Here is a 24,785-nt window from a genome sequence, read left to right as displayed (position 1 = left end):
GAGGGCCGGACTGTTCGAAATGTTCATTGAAATTTTTTTAAATGACGCCATATAGTCTAGTGAACCTAAATTGAACCTACTGAAAACCTAACAAATATATTCCAATATGATCAGATAAATTAAAGCAATATTTTCTTATGGCTCTGTCAGTAATCTTTAATTTTCAACAGACACAAAAAAGACAAAATTCCTTTATATAAAAATCCCATAACATGAACATTAAATGAAAAGAAAACCGGTATTCAAGGCACCATCAGTAGCCTATATTTTTCTATTTTAGCAAAAGTGGCTAAATTTACTTCAGAAGAAAAAAAAACAATAATAGCAATTTTCTATCATCCACTCAAACTGAAATATTTTTAAAAATATAATTGGATTGAAATACAATAAAATAAAGTGCAAAAATCTATTAATCAAAATCAAACACTTTGTTTAAGGAAGAAGTAACATTGCAGTGAAAACAAATATAAACTTTAACTTTTAAACTTGAACTGAGTAAAAACCCTCTTAAATATGGGATTGCACAGTATGTTCACTTGTTTGAGTGTGAGGTGTGATACTTTGTGGGTCCCATCTTTTCCACAAGTTCATCAATTTCGGGGTAAGCTCTGAGCTGAGGAAATCCTCAGAATGAGTGGAGGTGTTCAGCAGTAAGTAAACTTCCTGTGTGATGTTTTTGTTCAGGTTCATCAAAGAAAACAGTTGTTCACACAGGTATGTGCTGCCAAACATAGACAAACGTTGAGCAGCCTGGATGCGCAGCTGGGGCATTGTGTCGGGGAGGAAAACGGCGAACTCCGCAGCAACCCACTGCCGCATATTTTGCCCTCAGTGCATCATTGCATTGGAGGTCAATCAACTCCATTTGGAGGTTTGTGTGAGCTTTCCACCGTCAAACAGCAAATGGTTACCGAGCAGTTCCAACCTGCTTTTTTTGTGCTTCAAAGTCAGCAAATCGGCGCTCGAAAGTCAGCAGCAAGCATACCTATTTATCAGCCAACTGTTGCCTCGGGGAAACGCACTGTAGAGAGCTTCTCTTTCATGGTCTGGGCAGCTGGGAAAGTGGCTCAAATTTTCTTTCCGCATCTGCGTCTCCCACAGAGTCAGTTTGGTTTTAAAGCCTTCACTGTACTGACATATCAGAGATGACATGATCCCGACCCTGCAGCTGCAAGGTTCATTGCATTCAGATGACTCGTAATGTCACACAGAAAAGCCATTTCACACAGAAACATTTCGTCTCGGAGTTGTTGTGTCTTTCCCTTTGCTGTCCAAGAACAGACAAATCTCCTCACGAGACTCGAAACATCTTTGAAGCACCTTTCCCTGGCTTAGCCATCGCACCTCTGTGTGATAAGGCAAAATCACCATGCTCCGTTTCTAAAACTCCGTCAGAAATGCCTTGAACTGCGGTATTCAAACCTTTGGCTCTGATAAAGTTAACTGTGCGCGTGATGATGCTCATTACATGCTCCATTTTCAAGGCTTTACCGCACAACGCTTCCTGGTGTATGATACAATGATAAGCTGTCAGCTCACCTGTCGCGTTTTCCTCTTGCATCTTTCCCGTTATCTTCGCCACCAGTCCGCTTCCTGTGTCCACACATCGCAGGTGCTCCGTCGGTTGTCAAACCCACGAGTTTTTTCCCAAGCAGCTCCATCTCATTTACACATTCTTGACACCCTCTTCATACAAATCATGCCCCGTAGTTGTGCATGCATAGACGTAAAGCCAAAAACTCCTCTGTCACCGCTTAGCTGAGTCCACTCCGCGGATGAAAATTGACAACTGGGCAATGTCAGAAAATGTCGGTGCTTCTCATCCACAGCCAAGGAATATGCCAATGAAACTTTTCCCTTTTCACAAGCTGCTCTTTAGATGTATGGACAACTGTCTACTCTCTCGCAATGTGTTTCTGCTCAGACTCACATTAAAAAGATTGCCTTTTTTCTGGGCAAACTTCGTCACAAACTTTAATCATGCAGTTTTTGATGAAATCCCCCTTCCGTAAATGGCCGGGTCTGATTTAGCGATCTCTTCTGCCAAAATAAAACTGGCCTGACAGCAGGCCTGGCCTTGTGATTTGCGTTTTGAACAGAGCCTGTCGAGATTTGAGCCTCGTTTTAATTTCCTCTGCCTTTTGTAGCCTTTGTTCCAGTCCATATTCTTCGTTTTGTCGCCGTGTTTCGTTTCATAATGTCGTCTCAGATTATACTCTTTCAGTACCGCCACACTTCTCCACACAGAAGACACACAGGTTTTCCAGCTACCTCGTGAACATAATACTCCGACTCCCACCTTGTTTGAAACCCCCGGTTCTCAGTGTCCACCTTCCGTTTTGCCATTTTTGATGGGTATCTGAAAGTTAATTTTACTGTGATGCTGACGACTGCTGTGCCAATAAATATTGAAATGAAGCAGCCTACTGCTCGGTGCGTCACCGTTGCATTGTGGGAAATGTAGTATTGGTGCGTGTAAAAGATCTGCGGGCTGCCGGCTTGCTGCGGTCTGCGGGCCGGTTCTAATAATAAATCAAGATCATCCCAGGGGCCGTAAAAAACCTTCTCGCGGGCCGGATGTGGCCCGCGGGCCTTGACTCTGACATATGTGTTATAGGCTAACCCATCCTAGACAGCAATAGTCCGACACCAGCCTTGCCTGGCTCTATATCTACAGTGCCTTCGGAAAGTATTCAGACCCCTTGACTTTTCCCACATTTTGTTACAGCCTTATTCTAAAATGTATTAAATAGTTTATTCCCCTCATCAATCTACACACAATACCCCATAACGATAAAGCAAAAACAGGTTTKGAAATGTTTGCAAATTTATTAAAAACAAAACACTGAAATATCACATTTACATAAGTATTCTTTGTTGAAGCAGCTTMGGCAGRGATTACAGCATCGAGTCTTCTTGAGGTATGATGCTATAAGCTTAGAACATGTGTATTTGGGGAGTTTCTCCCATTCTTCTCTGCAGATCCTCTCAAGCTTTGTCACGTTGAATGGTGAGCGTTGCTGCACAGCTATTTTCAGCTCTCTCCAGAGATGTTCGATCAGGTTCAAGTCCGGGATCTGGATGGGTCACTCAAAGACATTCAGTCACTCTTGTGTTGTATTCGCTGTGTGCTTAGGGTCATTGTTCTGTTGGAAGGTGAACCTTCACCCAGTATGAGGTCCTGAGCGCTCCGGAGCTGGTTTTCATCAAGGATCTCTGTACTTTGCTCCGTTCATCTTTGCCTCGATCCTGACTAGTCTCCCAGTCCCTGCCGCTGAAAAACATCCCCACAGCATGYGGCTGCAACAAACATGCTTCATCGTAGGGATGGTGTCAGGTTTCCTCCAGACGTGACACATGGCATTCAGGCCAAAGCGTTCAATCAGACCAGAGAATCTTGTTTCATTCTGTTCTGAGAGTCTTTAGGTGCCTTTTTCACCTCCCTGACCAAGGCCCTTCTGCCCCGATTGCTCAGTTTGGCCGGGCGGKCAACTCTAGGAAGAGTCTTGGTGGTTCCAAACTTCTTCCATTTAAGAATGATGGAGGCCACTGTGTTCTTGGGGACATTCAATGCTGCAGAAATGTTTAGGTACCCTTCCTCAGATATGTGCCTCGACACAGTCCTGTCTCGGAGCGCTACAGACAATTCCTTCAACCTCATGGTTTGGTTTTTGCTCTGACATGCACTGTCAACTGTGGGACCTTATATAGACAGGTGTGTGCCTTTCCAAATCATGTCCAATCAATTGAATTTACCACAGGTGAACTCCAATCAAGTTGTAGAAACATCTCAAGGATGATCAATGGAAACAGGATGCACCTGAGCTCAATATGTAAATAAGGTATTTCTGTATTATATTTGTAATAAATTAGCAAAAATGTATAAAAACCTGTTTTTGCTTTGTCGTTATGGGGTATTGTGTGTAGATTGCTGAGTTTTTAATATTTGAAATCCATTTTAGAATAAGGATGTAACGTAACAAAATGTGGAAAAAGTCAAGGGGTCTGAATACTTTCCGAAGGCATTGTGTATATTTCTCCCCACTGCAAACTATACATCATACCCTTTGCCTAGCTAAATAAAAATAACATCATATCACCCATCTTAGTACCCACACACACACACACACACACTATTCCATCCCCCTGTCTTGTCTGCCCCAGTGGTCAAGGACACCCATATCAGCAGGTGTCAAGGGATGCCCCATCCATCAGAGGGGAGTATGGGTAATGGAAACACCCCGTGACAATGATCATCAGCATTGCAAACAATGGCCCATAAACATCCTCTGACAAGTGATCAACGCAGAGGGAGGGAGGGAGGGAGGGAGGAGAGAGTATATGTGTCTGTTTGTTTGATAGAGATCAGAGAGAGAGAGAGAATGTATGTGTGTGTGAGTGGAGGCTGCTGAGGGGAAGACAGTTCATAATAATGTCTGGAATGGAGTCAATGGAATGGCATTATTACATGAAAACCATGTGTTTGAACCATTCCATTCACTCCCCTCAGCAGCCTCCATTGGTGTGTGGGTTTGTGTGTGAAAGAGAGAGAGAGGGATTGCGAAAGGGATTGCGTGAGTGTGTTTGAGACAGAGCGACAGAGATGATAGTGAGTAGGGCGTCGCCAGGCAGAGACGGAAAGGGAAATAAATATTGAGGTAGACACCCAGACACAGTTGGATAGGGAGGGGATGAATGAATTCCTAATCAAAATAACTACTTTCATCGAAGCACCCAACAAAACAACACGTTTTCTCTCAAAGCTCTCTGTTCTGTTCTCTTTCTTTAGGTTTTATTCAGGAGGATCCAGCACCCCGCTCTTATAATTTTTTAAAACGAATTTCAGATTGAAAACGTTGTTCGCTATATCTCTAAAACCTAAAATGCAAAAAACTAGGCAATAGTTGTTTTTGTTCCCCCACACCCCTAATTGGGCATCAGCAAATGATGCCCAATTAGGAGAAAGCTGAGTATTTCAAAGTAAGAAGGAAGTGTGTTTTTATTCGTTAAGTAGAGCTGTTGTTTTTTCTCCAGTCCAATTTTTTGTCAGCTGTTTTCTAATACCCCCTCCCCCCAACCACCAGAAATTTAATTAGCCAACATTTGTCTCGGCTTTCCTCTGCTCTCTCTGTTTATCCAAAACGTCAGGAGTGACACTGGCCAATTAGTGCAGTGAAATTGTTTAGCCCTCTGCTGTGCTCTGCACTGGAAAACCTAAGTGGGATATTTGCTCTGAATACAGGAGACACATGGGAAGGATGGCTACAAACAAAAAAAACTATACACGGAGGTGTCACTTTGCCTGAATTTAAATGTTCCTACTTTTTTTAAACTTACTCTCAGGCTGAATGCAAGCTTGACTGTGGATGCTTTGCATTGTGTTGAACGTTGAGGAACAAGTCCTTTTTACCTTTCATTGGGATTCTTTATGTTGTCTGTATATAGCAAACTGCCAAAATAGGTTCACTTGTTTTAAAGCTGTATCTAGGAATCCAATAAATACATTCAAGAAGAGGTTTCAGTAATTGGCTTGGATGCGCTACTAATGATGTTCTGGAATACAAATAAATGACGATCATTTATTGTTGCCGAAGTTTTAGATCAATTGTGTTTTTTGTTTTTTTCATACAGTTCTATCTTAAAGACAAAAACCCACGCAAAACCACTCATTCCTATAATTGACAGTGTTACATAACACTAATATGTGAGAATAATGTTTTTGGTGAACAAATGTTTCATTTTGTCATTATAATAAGGTTGGAAGCAATATGTCAAAATCGTTGTGGAAATCTGTTACATCTTAAGTCGACTACAAAACCCACAATACAATACTCTCTCTAAGAGCTGGCTGGCTAGCTAGCTAGCAAATGTAGCTACACACAATCATAAGTCAATATCATCATGTGAAGTAGCTAGTGAGCTGTAGAATTGCTTAAACAAGCTGCACTATCAATTAAGGAGTCTACAATCTCACCATGTTCAACCTGCAGATCGATGTGCCTCAAAGAGTGGAGTCTGACATTCGTAATGGCACCATGCAATGCACCCTGGACTGAAGAAGCAGACAAATAGGAGAATTGTGTTAGACTCTCTGATAAATTACACATTTCTCGAGGTATGAATATCGGAAAAAATATGATCAATGGCTCATTCGAGAGAAGACATCCTCCCTACTTATTACATCAGCCAGTATTTAAATCTGACATGTATGATAGACATTTTCGCGATATAAAAGTTGTATTCCTATTAACTTCCAGTGTAGTGACAGCGGCTTTACCATAATGCTATGTCATCCCGGCAGAATTTCTGAATGCTTGAACGGCAATAGCTCAGATACACATGAAAACATGAAATGATCCACATCGCTCAGAGATGCACAGAAACAAAATATGGGGGAATCTTTAATTTAAGCGCAAAGGAAAAAAACAAACGGCTATCATTAATGGTGTATTTTAAATTGACACAGCCATTAAGAGTGTCTTCAAAACATCTTTGGAGGCTGTTGTTAAGGGCAAATGACATCTCCCACATTTTTCGAGTGGCTACGTGATTGATGTGCTGAATGGCGACGTGCGTTTTGATGCTTTTGAAGGCTGGAGGTTTTTGAAGTATATGATTGTGAAGTGCCAGCATATGCTTAGCGAGATAAGTCCTTGGACACGCAGACATCACAGCGAGGGAATCTATTGGAGTTGCTTCCTCGAGTGTCCACGGCGAGTGCTTTTCAAGAACGTTTACTGACTGTCACGGCCGCGTGCCATTTCTTAAAACCGATACTTACACACGCATGGACATCTCGTTCACACACAGAAAGAGAGACAGGCGGAGACAGCTGTCATATAAAAAAGAACACATGCATACGAAACTTAATTCAATTGAAAAAAAATCTGAAAAGAAAGTAATGAATGGGCTGGTCTATTCAATCAATCAATCAGCGCTGTATACTAGACTTCCTAAAGATAATCCATCTGCTACATGAACACATATTTAGATTGATTTAATACATTTAACAATGTTTACTATGATCAAATGAAACAGTCTTCACTAGTCACGTTTCAAACATATTCCTTATTGCAGTAGAAGTACTGTATCTTGTTCTTGTCCATAGAGGCATTTTAACTGAACAAGGCCCACACACTGCTTGGCTCTCTGACTTGAATGGAAATAATACAGCAAGTGAAACAAAGAAGCTTCAACTCTCTGTGCAAGTTTATTCCTGTACGGCCAACCCATGATGTAAACCAATGTACATCACAACTCACGCACACACACACTTTGCCAAAGCCATCTGATTGTGTTGTGTCTACAGTATGTATTTTTTCCTCTGTGGTGGATAGAGGATGGGGAAAAGGTTGGACTCTGGACTGTGCTAAGAGAAAAGTCATGAGACAAAAAAGGGCAAGACAAAAAAACGTGACATAGATCCAAACAGAACAGACATAAGGAGATTGTTACCATAGAACTTGATTCGAATAATTCAAATGATATGGTTGTAACAGGATCTGAACATCACATTCTCCATAAAAAGATGTTAATAATATTAAATAAATTCATAAATGGGCGAAGTGCTATATCCCTACTGTTGCAATTTCCTGTCAGCCATTTTGTTTTGTTTTAGTGTACGTTTGAACAATGACAACGAGTGGTGAAGTCATGCTGAGAACAAAAAAGACACAACAGCTTAGAATAAGAACAGCATCCGACTGCGCTGTCTTTAATATTGGCGGAGAACTACGCCCCTTGGCGACAGGAGACACCTCCATCGAGCGTTGGAGGCCCGCCGGCTTTTAGCTCGAGGCACAACATTACATTTGAGTCATTTAGCAGACACTCTTATCCAGAGGGACTTACAGTAGTGAGTGCATACATTTTCTTACTGCTCCCCCATGGGAATCAAACCCACAACCATGGTGTTGCAAGTGCCATGCTCTACCAACTGAGCCACACGGGTCCATCACAATCACAGCGACTCATGTCTCGCTGAGGGCTAATACAGGGCACTCATAGTCAACAGGAATAACGTTCGTGTTTATATAAGGGCACGGTGTCTTTTTATATATATAGGTGAAGGACTCATAGCTCAATAGAAACAATGATAGAATACATGTGGGAAAATACCAGAGGTGGGACCAAGTCATTCTTTTACAAGTCACAAGTAAGTCTCAAGTCTTAGCACTCAAGTCCCAAGTCAAGACAGGCAAGTCCGAGTCAAGTCTCAAGTCAAGACCGTCAAGTATCAAGTCCAGTCTCAAGTCCTAAACTTTGAGTTTCGAGTCCTAAACAAGTCATAACGTGCTCTTCACCAAATGTAATACCATACCATTTCATATTTTTAACAAGAGTAATAGTTAGTATATTACATTCACGCAAATCATGAATGCTTTTAAAAATATCTATATATTTATTACTTTCCAAATAAACGTTATATTTCCATGGAAATACATGGGTAGCCATGAGAAAGACCCCCCCTCCCAATAGTGATCGACTATCAAGGATCGCTATGGGGCGCAATCGGGCGATGTAGGCTTGTACACAATCGCTCAACCTTAACACACACACACAGGTTACAGTAGGCTAACATATGTCAATGGTTTTAGGAACAGCAGTAACATCAGGCAGGATTTAGGCTACCAACTGCCTAGCCAGTTGTAGCTCAGTCTTGGGTGCAATGATCACGTTCCTGCACTGACTGACTGTGTGGAGGCTCATTGATTTAACGTTACGTTGCCTACATGCTACACTAGTAAAGTTATAAATTATATAGTTGTCGGCTATATTAGCCACGACTTACCGTTCTTTGTGCAGCTTCAAATGTCGAACAAAGTTGAAGCCTCCGTCTGTAATTTTCTTCCCGCATGTTTTGCAAGTTGCAATCCGTTTTTTGTTGATACAGCGTTGTCTTTATATCCGAAAATAATAAATTTGGGTATCATCTTTTCAAGGGCTCCATCTGAATTCACCCGCCGACGTTCCTCTGCACTGCCCGCACAACTTTTTCTCAGCTGGCACAATTTGATTGGCTGCTTTCCGATTCAAACTGTAATCCTTTAAATGAAGAGTTGATGCGTTGCACACTTTTTTAATAGCATCATTTTAAATATTTGGGCTTGGGGAAAGTATCAAGTCAGGTCGAGTCAAAAGGCTCAAGTCCAAGTCAAGTCACGAGTCATTGGTGTTAAAGTCAAAGTCGAGTTGCAAGTCATCATTTTTGTGACTTGAGACTGACTCGAGTTCAAGTCATGTGATTCGAGTCCACAACTCTGGGAAATAATCAGATAACAGTTGTAGGGTTTTCTGTTGGCAAATCTATTAATTAATCCTCTTCCAACTGAACTGAAGGCCACTGAGCTAAAGCCTAGGCATTAGCTTGAGGAGCTAACTCAAATCCTAAGGTCTCACGCAAAATTATTCCTCACGCAAGCCTGGTTCACTGAACCAACACCGTTACACCAATAGCAGCACCAGAGATATTCATATGAAGAATATAAAGAATCTCATCGACTTTGACATGAATTCTGGTCACAATGGAAAACGACTAACCCAAAAAGAAATTGAAGGCGGGTGGTGGTTGGGCTATGACATGCATACACACACGAACCAACACACACAAACACACACACCGAAGGGTTAAGCATGTGACCTTCTCGCTCCGGTCCGAGACTCGTTCCACCGTAGCAGAGTGTTGACTGTTGACACTGACGCAAGGAGAAAACAAAAATGTCTGAGGGTAAAAAATGAAGGCTGCAGAAAAACCACATCATCATCCACCTCTCTGACATTCTGTAGGGCTTGACCTTACCAGACTGCTGGCTTGTCAGAGGTAGTGTGGAGGGACAGTGGCCTAATCAGGCAGAAGGTCGGTCTGGCAGGCGTTAGCCTGCATCAGCCTGTGGGTATATGCTTGGCCTGAACCTGAGCCATACATTGTAGGGAAAACCATTATGGCCTAATGCAAACCGTATGGAAACACATGTCTAACATTAAAGGAACGTTTTATTTGCTGGATCTCTACCACCCTTCCTAAATGACTATGTCCCCTATATACAGTGCCTTCAGAAACTTTTCACACCCCTTGACTTTTTACACATTTTGTTGTGTTAGAAATTGGAATCAAAATGTAATTATCTTTTTTTTCAACTATCAACTATGTTAACATTTTTTAAAGATGAATGAAAAATAAAACACTAATATATCTTGATTAGATAAATATTCAACCCGCTGAGTCAATAAATATACAGCGAGTCTTTTTAGGTAAGTGTCTTTAGGTAAGTCTCAAGTTGGTTGTCATTGCTAGACAGACATTTTTAGGACTTGACATAGATTTTCAAGACGATTTAAGTCAAAACTGTAACTAGGCCACTCAGGAACATTCAATGTCGTGTTGGTAAGCAGCTCCAGCGTAGCTGTGGCCTTGAGTTTTAGGTTATTATCCTGCTGAAAGGTGAATTTGTCTCCCAGTGTCTGTTGGAAAGCAGACTGAACCAGGTTTTCCTCTAGGATTTTGCCTGTGCTTAGCTCTATTCCGTTTCTTTTTATCCCCCCCCAAAATACCCATAACATGATGCAGCCACCACCATGCTTTAAAATATGAAGATTGGTGCTCAGTGATGTGTTGTGTTGGATTTGCCCCAAACATAGTGCTTTGTATTCAGGACAAAAAGTACATTTCTTTGCCACATTTTTTTGCAGTATTACTTTAGTGCCTTATTTGCTAAAAGAATGCATGTTTTTGAATATTTTATTCTGTATAGACTTCCTTTGTTTCACTCTGTCATTTACAGTAGGTTCATATTGTCTAGTAACTACAATGCTGTTGATCCATACTTAGTTTTCTCCTATCACAGCCAGTAAACTCTATAACTGTTATAAAATCACCATTGGCCTCATGGTGAAATCCCTGAGCGGTTTCCTTTCTCTGAGTAAAGAAGGATGCCTGTATCTTTGTAGGATGCCTGTATTTTTGTGACTGGGTGTATTGATACACCATCCAAAATGTAATTAATAACTTCACCATGCTCAAAGGGATATTCTGTGCCTGCTTTTTACATTTTTACCCATCTACCAATGGGTGCCCTTCTTTGTGAGACATTGGAAAACCTCACTGGTCTTTGTGATTAAATGTGTGTTTGAAATTCACTGCCTGACTGAGGGACCTTACAGATAATTGTAAGTATGGGAGAGATGAGGTAGGTAGTCATTCAAAAATGGTGTTAAATATTATTATTGCACTCAGAATCCATGCAACTTATATCTGTGACTTGGTTTATGTGACTTGGTAAGCAAATGTTAACTACTGAACATATTTAGGCTTGCCATAACAAAGGAGTTGAATACTTATTGACTCAAGACATTTCAGTTTAACATTTTTTATCAATTTGTAAACATTTCTAAAAACAGAATTCCACTTTTACATTGTAGGGTATTGTATGTAGATCAGTGGCACAAAATCTAAATTGAATCCATTTTAAATTCAAGCTGTAACACAACACAATTTGGAAAAAGTCACAAAGGGTTTGAATACTTTCTGAAAGCAGTGTATATTCTTCAAAGGTCATAGTAGATTTTTTTTGTATGGGTCTGCTTTGAAATTAAACGAACCTGCAGAACATCTAGGTCATATTTTACACATTCAACTTTTTTCTCTCCCTCGTTTAATTTAGATCCGAACGTGCGAGTCAAATTCAGAGGCGGTCTCTGAGGATGTGAAATACCATTTAGAACAGTATTATAAAAATATTATTGACCTTTGCGATACTGTGCTACTGGATGCCCAGCATCGGCCCTCAGTGGGTTCACCCGGCACAGAATATTATTAACATATGCCAGTCTTAATAAATGTTCTTTGTCACTTTATGAAAAAATGTAAGTACAACTATATAGCTTTTATGACCCTGTAAAGGTGAAGGCAGCACATTTTTTCATGCACCATGAACTTTTGGAGACGAGCTGCAATAGGTTACGTAATTAATTTCTACTCGCTGCCAAACCGGAGCTATATATTTTCTCCTTCCTTTTCCATCTTTAGTTGACTCTTGCTTTTTGTTACCCTCTTCGAGGAATGATAGGGGTTTTCAGGAGGTTTTAGTGTGCGTGTGTAGAAGTGTGTGTGTCTTGCTAGAAGATGGTGCTTGAAGATGGTGCTGCCCCGATGCCACTAGATCCCACTGTTGCCACCAGATGTAGTAGCAGTGTGTCTATGTGTGTGCGTGTGCGTGCGTGTGTGTGTGTGTATCACAGGGTGTATGTTTACATTGTGTTTGTTCTGTATGTGTAATAGGAACTGAACGTTCTCAGATTAGGATTGTTGACCAAAACATAGAATTTTTACTTTGACATTTGTTTGAACCTTTTTAGGTCCGTGGAGAAGAAATGGGGACAAAACCAAACATGGATCAAAGACGCAAAACTAGTGGTCCAAACACCTGGGGGCGAATGGCATTGGAAAACTAGTGGTCCAAACACCAGGCCAAAATGGCATTGGAAAACTAGTGGTCCAAACACCAGGCCAGAATGGCATTGATTTGGGACCAGTAGGAGGCCAGTCGCTTCAGGCTAGGTATTGCTCTGCACGTATCAGAGAAGTAGGAAACGGCTATTTTGTTTTCCCCTAGGATAAGTACTATGTCCAATTCCAAATCAAATTGGCTGGAGCTAAACCCTGCACCGACACTGGCCCTCAGGTTAAGATTGCTCACCCCTGGGTTAGGGACTATACTAGTCACATTCTTCAATATCGTGTTCATCTTTCTACAAGTCAATGACAATATTGACACTGGTAAAAGGCCAAACCCATTCATTTTTTCAGTAGATTATTCTCAGTGGGCAGTCCAGTATGAGAGTGTTTGAAGTTTGAAGTTTTACTAGTTTGAAGTTTTTGCAAACTCAAAACCCATCAATGCAATAATCAATAACAATGTATTACTAGAAAAATAAGAAGAAATATGAAGAACACAATAAGTAAGTAAGCAAGCATACTATATACAGGGTSAGTTCCAATACCATATTTACAATGTGCAGGGATACTGGAGTGATGGAGATAGATATATATATAGGAATAAGGTGACTAAGCAACAGGATATAAGATAAACAGAGTAGCAGCTTCTTGCATGTGAGTAGGTGTGCAGATGTGTAGAGTCAGTATATGTAGGTGCATATTATGTGTGAGAGAGCAAATGATGGAGGGAGTGTTTGTGTGTGTGTTGGAGTGACAGTGTGTGTGAGTGTGAAGGGCCCTGTGAGTGTGCATAGAGACAGTGCAATTTACTGAAATAAAAGGTCAATAGCGATACAAGGTAAACTTGGTCCATGTAGCTATTTTGTTAGCTATTTATCAGTCGTATTGCTTGGGGATAGAAGCTGTTCAAGAGCCTGTTGGTGTCAGACTTGATGCACCGGCACCACTTGCCGAGCGGCAGCAGAGAGAATAGTCTATGGCTTGGGTGGTTGGAGTCTTTAACGATTTTCCGGCCCTTCTTTTCACACCGCCTGATATAGAGGTCCTGGATGGCAGGGGGCTCGGCCCCAGTGATGTACTGGGCTGTCCACACAACCCTCTGTAGTGCCATGCGATCGAGGCCGGTGCATTCCAAGCAGTGATGCAGCCAGTCAATATGCTCTCAATGGTACAGCTGTAGAACCTTTTCAGGATTTGGGGGCCCATGCCAAACTTTTTCAACCTCCTGAGGGGGAAGGGGCACTGTCGCGCCTTCCTCACGACTGTGTGTGTGTGTGTGTGTCGTAGGTGAACAGGGAGTACAGGACGGGACTAAGCACATGCCCCTGTGGGGCCCTTGTGTTCACAAAGCAATATGTTATTTGGAGTTACATACTTCCTTCAAAGTCAGTCAACTCAGTGGATTTATTTAACCTGACGTCAGCTGTTATAACTGCTTACAACAACAGTTGTTATGTCTGGCTTTATGACAAGCATACCGTGTTACCAATGCTTTAGAAAACAAGGGATTTAAGAAGCCACTATGACATTGTCTTCTCTGAACACTGAAGTAAGAAACTCAGTTAATTAAATACAAATTCAAATGGAATATGCCATTCAAGTAGCACACATAGAAAGCTTAATTATTTGTTGAAGACACGCATCTTGATAATTGAAGGGGTAATTATTGAAACCTGCCTGACATCTTCTTTGTGTGAAAAAGGGATATCGTTTTGCTCTGCTTCCTGTGATAATTGCTTCCTGATGAGCATTTTTAATCTTCATTTCTCCTTTTCCACACATTTTTCTCACCATTCTTTCTTCACAAGCAAGATTACATTTTTTATCCCCAAGGTCTTTTAATTAGTGTAACGAGCTCTCGATTCACAAATGTTTCGAAGCGATTAAAATACGTTGTGCTTTACTATTGATCAGTCAACACTACTATTCTATCCCACGCCTAAAGTTATTCTGGGTAATCACTGTGTTCTGCTTCACACAAGATGGCTTATAAATATCTAAGTAAGCAACAAAACAAAAAAAAGAGTACCAGACTGAATCAAAAATATTGTTCTCTACTGTATCATATTGACATGTATTCTACCGTATTGTATGATATTGTATTTGTACGTATATATCCAACTTAACATCTGCCGTTTATGACATTTCCATCAAATGAAGGTTGCAATGCACGATCTAACTGCACCTTTCCTCCTACTGTGTGTGTATGTTTTCACTAGGCACTAAAGGCTTTGTTCTCTCTCACCAGCGATACCCCGCCGCGACTTTCATTTGGCTCACAGTGTGTATCACTTGTTAATTAGATAAGCGTACTCACACAACTTGGCTCTTATTTTCTATGGGCCACAATACCTGGATAAAGGCAGCACCACTATGACGTGAACAGCCACTCCAATTCAGCTTGACACAAATTACCACCGTCTTTGAAGTTTACTTCGTTACGTTTCATCAGCCCTCCTGCTGCTATGGAGTAATGTTAATGTTTTTGGACATCTGAAACGCAAGTGTTTTTTCATCATGCAAAACGTCTCGTCAATTATTTGCTTTCTTTCAGTAGTGGACTCAGGTGAACTATATCGTATAAAACTATTGAAAACGTAACTTCTAACAACCTCTGACTAGACTCATTTCTGGCCTATCTGGACATGTTTGGTCATGATTAAACCTGCAAGTGTAACAGAGGTGGTTCGATGAACTGTGCTCACGTGATGAGTAACATTGTCTGAGACCTGAAGACGTGTTAGCTCCCTGAGTTAATGAATCCCTAGGCTTCAGTTAAAAGGGCTCATACAGTCTTGTGGTGCGTGATACCTGGGTTTGAACCCCAGTTGGTCACATTGGTTCCATGACTCAAATGGGTCTCTGCACGGAGGAGGTCAAAGGGGAGTGAAATGTAACAGAAGTCGTTCGGTGAACCACACTTGCATGATGAGTAACCTTTTCTGAAACCTGAAGACTTGCGTTAGCTCCCCGAGCTAATGTCCAGGCCTTAGCTCAATAGGCTAACACATGAAACCCACAGATACTTGTGGTTCAGTGGAAATATTTTCCCTCTCTTTCTCCATTTTTACCTCATGGATAAAAACAAATGCATTGAAAACCTGAACAACAATAGGCCTATCATCCAACAGATCGTACACCTCTCAGGTGTTAAAAGCATTGTGGTAGAGTACCATTGTTACGTCCACGTGCTCCTGACATGTCAATGTCAAAGCCGGTGGAGCACTTGAGACCAGACCTCTGTTTGAAAAGTACAGGGAGTGGAAGGGTGTGTATGTGTGTGTGTGTGTGTGTGTGTCTGTGTGCAGAGGGAGAGAGGCAAAGTGACATTTGAGGGGCACTTTACAGAAACGGCGGCAGCCAGAGATCTTCGGTATCACCTAAAGAGCCTTTGTCAGTCATTGGAAAGCTGTCACCTTTCAGGGGGAACAATATCGCAGGGGACTGGCTGACAGGTAGGAATTAATGAGAGGTGTATGACAGTGGACCCCGGCGTTGTTACTGTGTGTGTGTGTGTGTAGAATGAGTGAGGCCCTTTGTCTCAAGAGGATGGGTCCCCTTCAGGGATACAGCCATCAATCTAATGCAGGAAGAGGAGGAAGGAGGAAGAGAAAATATATGTTTTCTTTAGAAAAGGGAGGAACACGTTTCCCTTCTGAAAAGGTCTTACAAAAACAGTGCCAGTCAAAAGTTTGGACACACCTACTCATTCAAGGGTTTTTCTTTATTTTTACTATTTTCTACATTGTAGAATATTAGTGAAGACATCAAAACTATGAAATGACACATATGGAATCATGTAGTAACCAAAAACGTGTTAAATAAATCAAAATATATTTTATATTTGAGATTCTTCAAAGAATCCACCCTTTGCCTTGTTGACAGCTTTGCACACTCTTGGCATTCTCTCAACCAGCTTCATGGGGTAGTCAACTGGAATGCGTTTCCATAAACAGGTGTGCCTTGTTAAAAGTTCATTTGTGGAATTTCTTTCCTTCTTAATGCATTTGAGCCAATCAGTTGTGTTGTGACAAGGTAGGGGTGGTATACAGAAGATAGCCCTATTTGGTAAAAGACCAAGTCCACTTTATGGCAAGAACAGCTCAAAGAAGCAAAGAGAAACGACAGTCCATCGTTATTTTAAGACATGAAGGTCAGTCAATGCAGAAAATGTAAAGAACTTTGAAACTTTCTTCAAGTGCAGTCGCAAAACCCATCAAGCGCCATGATGAAACTGGCTCTCATGAGGACCGCCACAGGAAAGGAAGACCCAGAGTTACCTCTGTTGCAGAGGATAAGTTCATTAGAGTTACCAGCCTCAGAAACTGCAGCCCAAATAAATGCTTCACAGAGTTCAAGTAACAGACACATCTCAACATCAACTGTTCAGAGGAGACTGCGTGAATCAGGCCTTCATGGTCGAATTGTTGCAAAGAAATCACTACTAAAGGACACCAATAAGACGTAGATGTGTCCAAACTTTTGATTTGCTTTGGCCAAGAAACACGAGCAATGGACATTAGTCCGGTAGAAATCTGTCCTTTGGTCTGTTGAGTCCAAATTTGAGATTTTTGGTTCCAACCGGTGTGTCTTTGTGAGACACAGAGTAGGTGAATGGATGATCTCCGCCTGTGTGTTTCCCACCGTGAAGCATAGAGGAGGAGGTGTGATGGTGTGGGGATGCTTTGCTGGTGACACTGTCGTTTATTTATTTAGAATTCAAGGCACACTTAACCTGCATGGCAACTACAGCATTCTGCAGCGATACGCTATCCCATCTGGTTTGTGCTTAGTGGGAGTATCATTTGTTTTTCAACAGAACAATGACCCCAAACACACCACCAGGCTGTGTAAGGGCTATTTGACCAAGAAGGAGAGTGATGGAGTGCTGCATCAGATGACTTCCACAATTACCCGACCTCAACCCAATTGAGATGGTTTGGGATGAATTGGACCACAGAGTGAAGGAAAAGCAGCCAATAAGTGCTCGCATATGTGGGACCTACTTGAAGATAGCTGGAAAAACATTCCAGGTGAAGCTGGTTGAGAAAATGCCAAGAGTGTGCAAAGCTGTCATCAAGGCAAAGGGTGGCTACTTTAAAGAATGGTTGGGTTCACCCATGTCAGAGTACAACTAATGCAACCACCTATATACTCAACCCCGGCATGCACTGCAAATGGGGTCAGGCAGTTCAAATCAAGACGTTCCAAGCAGTCCAATTCAAACCCTGTCCATATCACATCATCAGTCGTCACTGTATCACTGCTGTGTGTTAGTTCAAATGCTTCACATCAATGTAATATACACAAGATGACGTTAGCTGCTTCAGCCGTTATTCCAGCGCGACGCTGAAATGACTTGAGCTCAATTTCTCACAGTCCCACTGACTTGAGCTGTGAACATGAAGCAATCAAGAGAGTTGCTCTCACCTCTGCTCACAGTGCCATCGAGACTAAATAAGAATAAGTGCAAATCATACTGGAGCAACTGAGGCACCTCAAACACAAAGACTTATTTTTTTCTGTGTGTGCATGTGCGTGCATGTGGTTGTATACGTGTGTGTGTGTCTGATTGTCTGCCTGTGTTTGCGTGTGCGCGCGCGTGTTTCGTGTGTGCATGTGCATGTTTGCGTGCCGTGCATATGTGCCTGGGTGTGTTCGTGTGTGAGTGTACATGTGTTTGTGTGTTGATGTAATAATCTGTGTTCTTCTCCACGTTACACAGTTCTCCATCGCAGTAAATGAGTTCTGTCAATGTTTCTGCATCTCAATTACAGCCGGGAGACAATAGGCAGCAGTGGCGGAGGATGTCGGGGGGAAAGAAAGGGAGGCGGTTGTTTTGTCACTGCCGCCACCGCTGCGTCAAAGCCACCGTGTTTGATACTCTGACTGCTCTCACCCTCTCACTCATGTAAAACCTGGCGTCAACATCACTGTGTAAAAGAAATAGAAACTCCCTACATCCAGCCTTAAACATTTTAATCACAAATGTTGGGCTTTGATAATAGATCGATTGAAGCAGAATCATTCCCAAGGGACGCTTTTGTAATCAAATCACAGCCACTTTTACACATAATCTTTGTTTACTCAACCCTACTATCCGAGAACTCATATTCTGAAAACTCGAAGCAGCAACATGAAAAGGCTACCTACTATTCTTACAATGCCCCGGACCAGTGTTCCTTATAGGATGCTTCATCCTTTGGGGACCAGTTACATTAAAACTAACACTTGAGGACTGTCCTCATCAGTGTCAGCTAACCATCTAAGGTCATTTTGTGTTATATTAGTTATATAGCCTTGCTGGTCATATATAGCTACGACAATGACCCAAATAGTATTACTTTTCACATTCTGCCATTGGCTAGACCCTCTGCTACTTCACACACAACCTCCTAAAAGCAGCTACCCACGTCTGGGGTGATGGGAGGAAAACGTTTCCTCAACATAAAATCAACATCATTTTTTTCTGCCAGACAGCAACTTTTGAAGACAAAACAAACAGGACGTAAAAATCAGAAAGATTGAATGAAAGAAAAGAATAGACATGGTAGCTAGGTGCAAAAGAGGAGGGAGGGGTGATGGTTGAAAGAAGGGTAATAAATTCAGACGGAGAGATGTTGATTTAAATAAGTCAACCTCGCCGTGTGTCTATTTTCAGCGGGGTTGACGAGACGAGCCAAAAAGAAAAATAACGAGAGAAAAAAAGAGAGAAGAAGAAGAAGAAAAAGCCTTCACCGAGTTGAGTTTATCAGCTTGGCACCTGCTCCAGAACATTCTTGATGAAGCAAAGGTTGTCTTCATTAGGCGCATTAATATTCATGACACATGGTAATTTTGACACAGAAAAGGTCTCGGTAACCTTTTCGCGTGTGAGAATTTTTTACTTCTCAAGGAAATTACAGTCCGGCAATGACTTAATTAATGCCTGCTTTCTTGGCCTGGGCTTGAGGACCTGTCAGTTTGGCACTGCGCGGGCTGTCAGGCAACGCCGAAGGCTCGGAGAGAGAAGGATTGAGGGAGAGGAGGCGGAGGCGGAGGTGGAGGAAGAGAGGGGGTTAGAGACAGACGATGGGTGTACACATCTTTGCCCGCAGAACAAGGCCATGCATTTTAACCGCTACTGATTTATTTACCATTGCTTACTCTTTCACTCTCTCTTTCTCCTCTCGTTCGTTCTCTCTCCCTCTCTCCCTGTCTCTCATGACTCTCCCTATCCCTATTCTCTTCATCCTTCTCTGTCTTTCTGACCTTCACAGAGTTCGTTCTTTCCAAGCGAGCTTGATAGAAGAGTTAACCAAGTAAGCATTTTGGAACAACCACCACATTATCGTGTCCACATTTTAGAAAAAAGGAGAACATTGGAAAACATATTTTGATAAAACACTATGCCATGTATTCAGTTATTCTTTAATGTCTGCAGGTCAGGTACACAGATAGCTATGGATCTGGTACTATGATGGAATTTTGATTGTAACTGTTCCGGTGGTTAACTTGTGATATCTTTATAGTTGTATGTAGGCTTTGTATAAAACATTCAAACTGCACATATTCATGTTTTATGGTTGTGTTTTGTTTGATTTGAATGACTTCCACAAGTATTTGTGATTGAAACATCTTCCCGTAGGCCTGAGGAAATTCTGCCTCGACAGACTACGGCTCTTTCTCTTGAGAAGGATGAGGAGAGAGGACGCAAGGAGTCAAGGAAAGACTAACTGAACCTAGATAAGACCCCTAGTCATACTAACTTGTCTGGCTACATCAGGTGAGCGACATCCATCAGCTTTTTTTATTTGTTGTCCATTGACACTATTTTTGTACCCAACATTTGAACCTCTTCCGAGATGGCGGTAAAGATGGTATTAAATGGAAATATTATACATCCAACCTACATCCATCTCTGTTTGTGTCTTTGTCTACATCAAACCAAGCAACACACTGCAGCCTGTGAAAACTGGTTTTCACCAGTGAATCATGGCATGTCTGGCCAGCATCAGCCGGTAAAAAATGTGAACATAAGGTAGCATTTCCTTTATCATGTCCCATAAAAAGAGCAATTTGCCGGAGCCCTTGTAGCACAATATGGAAGGCGGTGTGTTTCCCTGATAATGTAGAGATGACAGATCGTTCCATACTGGGAGGTTTCTTTCTGTTTGTGTTGCTTATGTAATAAATTGTGAGGAAAGAGGAAGAGAGAGACCCTGAACAAGAGAGATAGATAGAGAGGGAGGGAGGGGGAGAGATAGAGGGGGAGATAGTGAAAAATAGGAGGTGAAAGGAGGAGGAAAGGGAAGGATAGAGAGAGGGAGAGGAGAGAGAGTCCTGAAACCTATATTCACTCCTTCCAAACACAAAGAACCCTTTTGTTATACCCATAAACACACATGGGCAGACACACACCTTCATGTTAACAATCCAACACACATCCACACACACTAATGATGTGTTGTGAATATCTGGGTATAATCTGAAGAAATGAAAGATGATAGACTACTTACAATACTCCCAACAGAGTGCACTCCCATCAAAGAGGATTCTCTCTCTCTCTCTCAACACACTAAACACTCAGCACGCACACGCAACGCAGGCACGCAACACGCCACACACACACCACACAGACCACACACACACACACACACACACACCCACACACACACAACACACACAACACACCACATCACCACACACACACACACACACACACAGAGAGAGAGAGAAAGAGAAAACAGGACTAAGTAGTAGGTAATAATATGGTGCTTGAAAATAAATCGTTCTAAAGGTATAAAAAGGATGAGGTGTTAAAACGGATCTCAAGGACAGAGATAATTGGTCTAGAGATGATTCTCCTCGAGCTAGCTAAACAGGGTCATATTCATGAGAGCACATCGTAGCAAAATATTTGCAATGGAAACCAAAAACAGGTGTCTAATCTATGTAAATTGACTGTATATCAATTGATTTGTCGCTTGCAATTTCTACAACGATTATTACACATTCAAATAAAAATGATTTCTAATTCATATCCATCATTTCAACAACTACTTCATATGAAAACTGCCACAGATCCATTCATATGGAATCTTGAAAATTCTACACCAATTATTTTTTTGTAACATTTACATACACACAAGTCCCCTCATGTCATGGTTTGAATTTATCTGACACAAATCTATTGTCACACTATAAATATTAAACTTTTGTACAGATGAAATAATTCCTAACGAACACATATGCCTTGGGCTGTATATGCATGTGTCAAGCGTGGGTTTTATAAATATGTAAATTGTGTTGTCGGAGATTTTGCCAATGATCAGGTGTGCGCCCGTGTCTGTGTGCATGTGCAGCATACCTTCTGCTCAAGAACTCCTCAGTGTCTCTGTCAAGTCTGCCTTGTCAGGACAGACTGTGTTGCTTTGATCAAGCTCGTCGGTCAAAGTGAAACCTGCCTGGACGAGCATGTGGTTGCAAGTCAAATAATGTGTTTGTGTGTGCTGGTTGCAGGTATTGTGTAACTGTAGCCCGAATACAATGTTCCTTAATACAATGTTCCTTAATACAATGTTCCTAAATACAGTGTGCCTTCATACGTGCACAATGTTGCTCTTCGAGGCTCATCATGTGTAGAGGTTTTAACCAAAGGCGTTATGTTATGCACCTAACAATGTGGATATGGAAACATGTCACTGTTGCCAAATGCACATTTACAATGATTATAACTTCAATGCTGCGTAGCTTCAACTACTGTACAGTATGCATTAAAGTAGCGTTAATCAACAGATCAATTTGAGTGACTAGGGACGGGTGCAGCTATATAGACCAAGACGTTAGTTCCTAAAATGATTAAAAGACTTCCATCTCAAAAGCTACCGAGAGTCTTGTCWGGCTGGTATTTTTCGCTACTTACACACACAGTCAGACTGGCTTATAAATGCACATGCTGACAAACACATACATGCAATTCATTCCCATTTCACTCCTTGATCCATTCATGCAAACTCAAATCTGTTGTCAAGTCCAAGTTCTGTATTGGCCTTCAAGCTCTGGAACGACGCAAAGAGATCTGATCTAACGACCAACCAGAGGGACTCGTGTCTGATGCAACTCTTGCACTGAGCACCATCAGGCGTCCACTCTACCGAACCACACCAACAAGTCGGCTTTGTCTTATTATTTTTACATCAGGAGTGTCTCTCTCTAATATACAGTCCAATGGCACGGGAGATGACCTGTGGCAGAGTGCAACATTTTGTCCAAAATTGAGATCTGCACATGTAACTGGAATTTCCCCCCAAAGTCTCCCATTGACAATGCTTGATTCAGGTGAAAGTTAGAGTTATGTGTGCAGATCTCAAGTTAGTATTCGYCCAATGGAGAATTAAAGCCAGTGAGAACATCTGTCAATCCTAGAATAACATAATGGTGTCTCAATTATCTGGATATGACAAACAGTGAGGGGATGGTAGTCTCATCACACTTGCTACCTATGAAACATAACTGCCAAGTTCACTAAATGAATTGAGTTGCGTTAACTCAAACAACTGCACAAGTTTTTTTGAACAAATCACAAATGTATGTACACTCACTTCACATCTCTCTCCCACTTCCTCTGTCCATACCTCTCTACTCTTGTCTGCTTCATATCTCTCTCCCACTTCCTCTGTCCATACCTCTCTACTCTTGTCTGCTTCTCATTCTCTCCCACTTCCTCTGTCCATACCTCTCTACTCTTGTCTGCTTCTTCATTCTCTCCCACTTCCTCTGTCCATACCTCTCTACTCTTGTCTGCTTCTCATTCTCTCCCACTTCCTCTGTCCATACCTCTCTACTCTTGTCTGCTTCTCATTCTCTCCACCGACCCTTCTCGGTCTCTGTTTGTCGCTTTCCACTTCTCTGTCCTTTCTTCATATCCCCCTTTTTCCATTTTTCTCTGAAGACTCATATCTCCATCTCTCTCCCTCCCTCTCTCTTTCTCTCTCTTGATAACCTTGTCTCCCTCCGTCAGTTGCCAGTGTTACAATATTCATTGCACGGTCCGCCATAGTAGCACCTCACATTTAGCTCTTTTTTGAAATGTGCGACACGTCCACTCTTTCATTCTCTCGTGTCTTCCAACCGCTCTTCTATTTGTCCTGAACACCCTCTCCCTGTTCTTTCTCGCCATCTGTTTTTTTTACTTAAGTATGTCTGGTCCCCCCTTTATGCCCTCTCTCCTTTGTCTTATTCCAGTCCTCTATCTGTCTTTCCCTCTCCCCACCTCCCTCTCCCTCTCTGCTATATGTATCTATCTCCAGATAGATGCTGGTCCCATCTGTACTTCTTCTTGTGACATTCCTATGGGGGTAGGCAGGTGTGTGTGTGTGTGTGTCCCCGTGCGTGCGTGCGTGCATGTGTCTGTGTGTGTGTGGGTTGCTTACGGATTCAAGAGCCACAGCCCATCTTGCTCGGCCATCCATGGATCAAAGTGACACTTGGTTAGCATCAGCACATTATGAACTATGGCCGCCTGCCACAACGGACACATTGTTCCCCTATCCTGATATGGACAATATAAAAGACCCCGCGAGCCGAATGCCGACAGCTTATATCAATCTTATCACTCCTGCGCACTCCTGGGTTCAAATAGTATTTGTTAACTTTCAAATTCCTCAGGCGTTTGATTGAGCCTGTCTGAAGGGCATTTTAACTTTTGGGACTACTCRATTGGTCCCATTGCGCCATGSAAGCTCAACCAAGTGCAGCTAAAGTATTTGCAAGGGAACAAATCCTATTTGAACCGAGATTTCTAACACTCCTGCTCTGTGCTGGAGTGAGGTGTGYAYAGAAGGAGTGCTAGGAGAAATGGGATGATCAGATGGAGGTTAGGGTTTCTTCCCTCCTTCTAAAAGTCACCTGTTCTATGTTCACACATGATCAGTCACTTACTATTGAATTATYCCCTGGTGTAATGTGAATGATATGAAGTCAGTTGTCGAGCAAGCTGGATCTGATATTCCTCACAAATGAGGCCACRCGATAGTCTAAGTTTGGACATGGTCGCTACATGATCACCAAGGGGGTGGCATTAAAGGGGAGATCTGAGAAAATGGATAGGTTGACATCAGTCATTTTAATCACCTACTTCATTATTCAGTGAAGAGATGTCACCTGCTCTTTCATACAGTAGTTTTGTATGGGGCGTTGGAAGGGTGTTGAGTTGAAGTGCCAGTTGGTCAAGGGCTCCAAGGGGACCCATGGAGGGCCAGGTTCCCCCAAAGCCTTATTATTTTTGGGATGGAGGTCTTTCTACAGGTCTCCCTATAACAATAACAAATGTACGCATTTTGCTTATATG

The 24,785-nt window shown here is 41.9% G+C and overlaps 1 long non-coding RNA gene across 1 annotated transcript in view; it reads left to right on the top strand.

Annotated features, from left to right (window-relative positions):
* The window catches only part of LOC139023276 (uncharacterized), a 46,299-nt gene extending 25,979 nt beyond the window's left edge, over window positions 1-20,320 (top strand). The window contains exon 3 of the long non-coding RNA XR_011474413.1: window positions 20,082-20,320. This is a non-coding gene — a long non-coding RNA (uncharacterized lncRNA). The remainder of the gene's footprint in view (window positions 1-20,081) is intronic.
* Window positions 20,321-24,785: the final 4,465 nt, after the last annotated feature.

This window comes from Salvelinus sp. IW2-2015, linkage group LG30 (assembly GCF_002910315.2).
Source record: "Salvelinus sp. IW2-2015 linkage group LG30, ASM291031v2, whole genome shotgun sequence".
NCBI lineage: Eukaryota > Metazoa > Chordata > Actinopteri > Salmoniformes > Salmonidae > Salvelinus > Salvelinus sp. IW2-2015.
The sequence above is the reverse complement of the archived record's forward strand: the minus strand, read 5'-3'. Positions and strand labels throughout refer to the sequence as shown.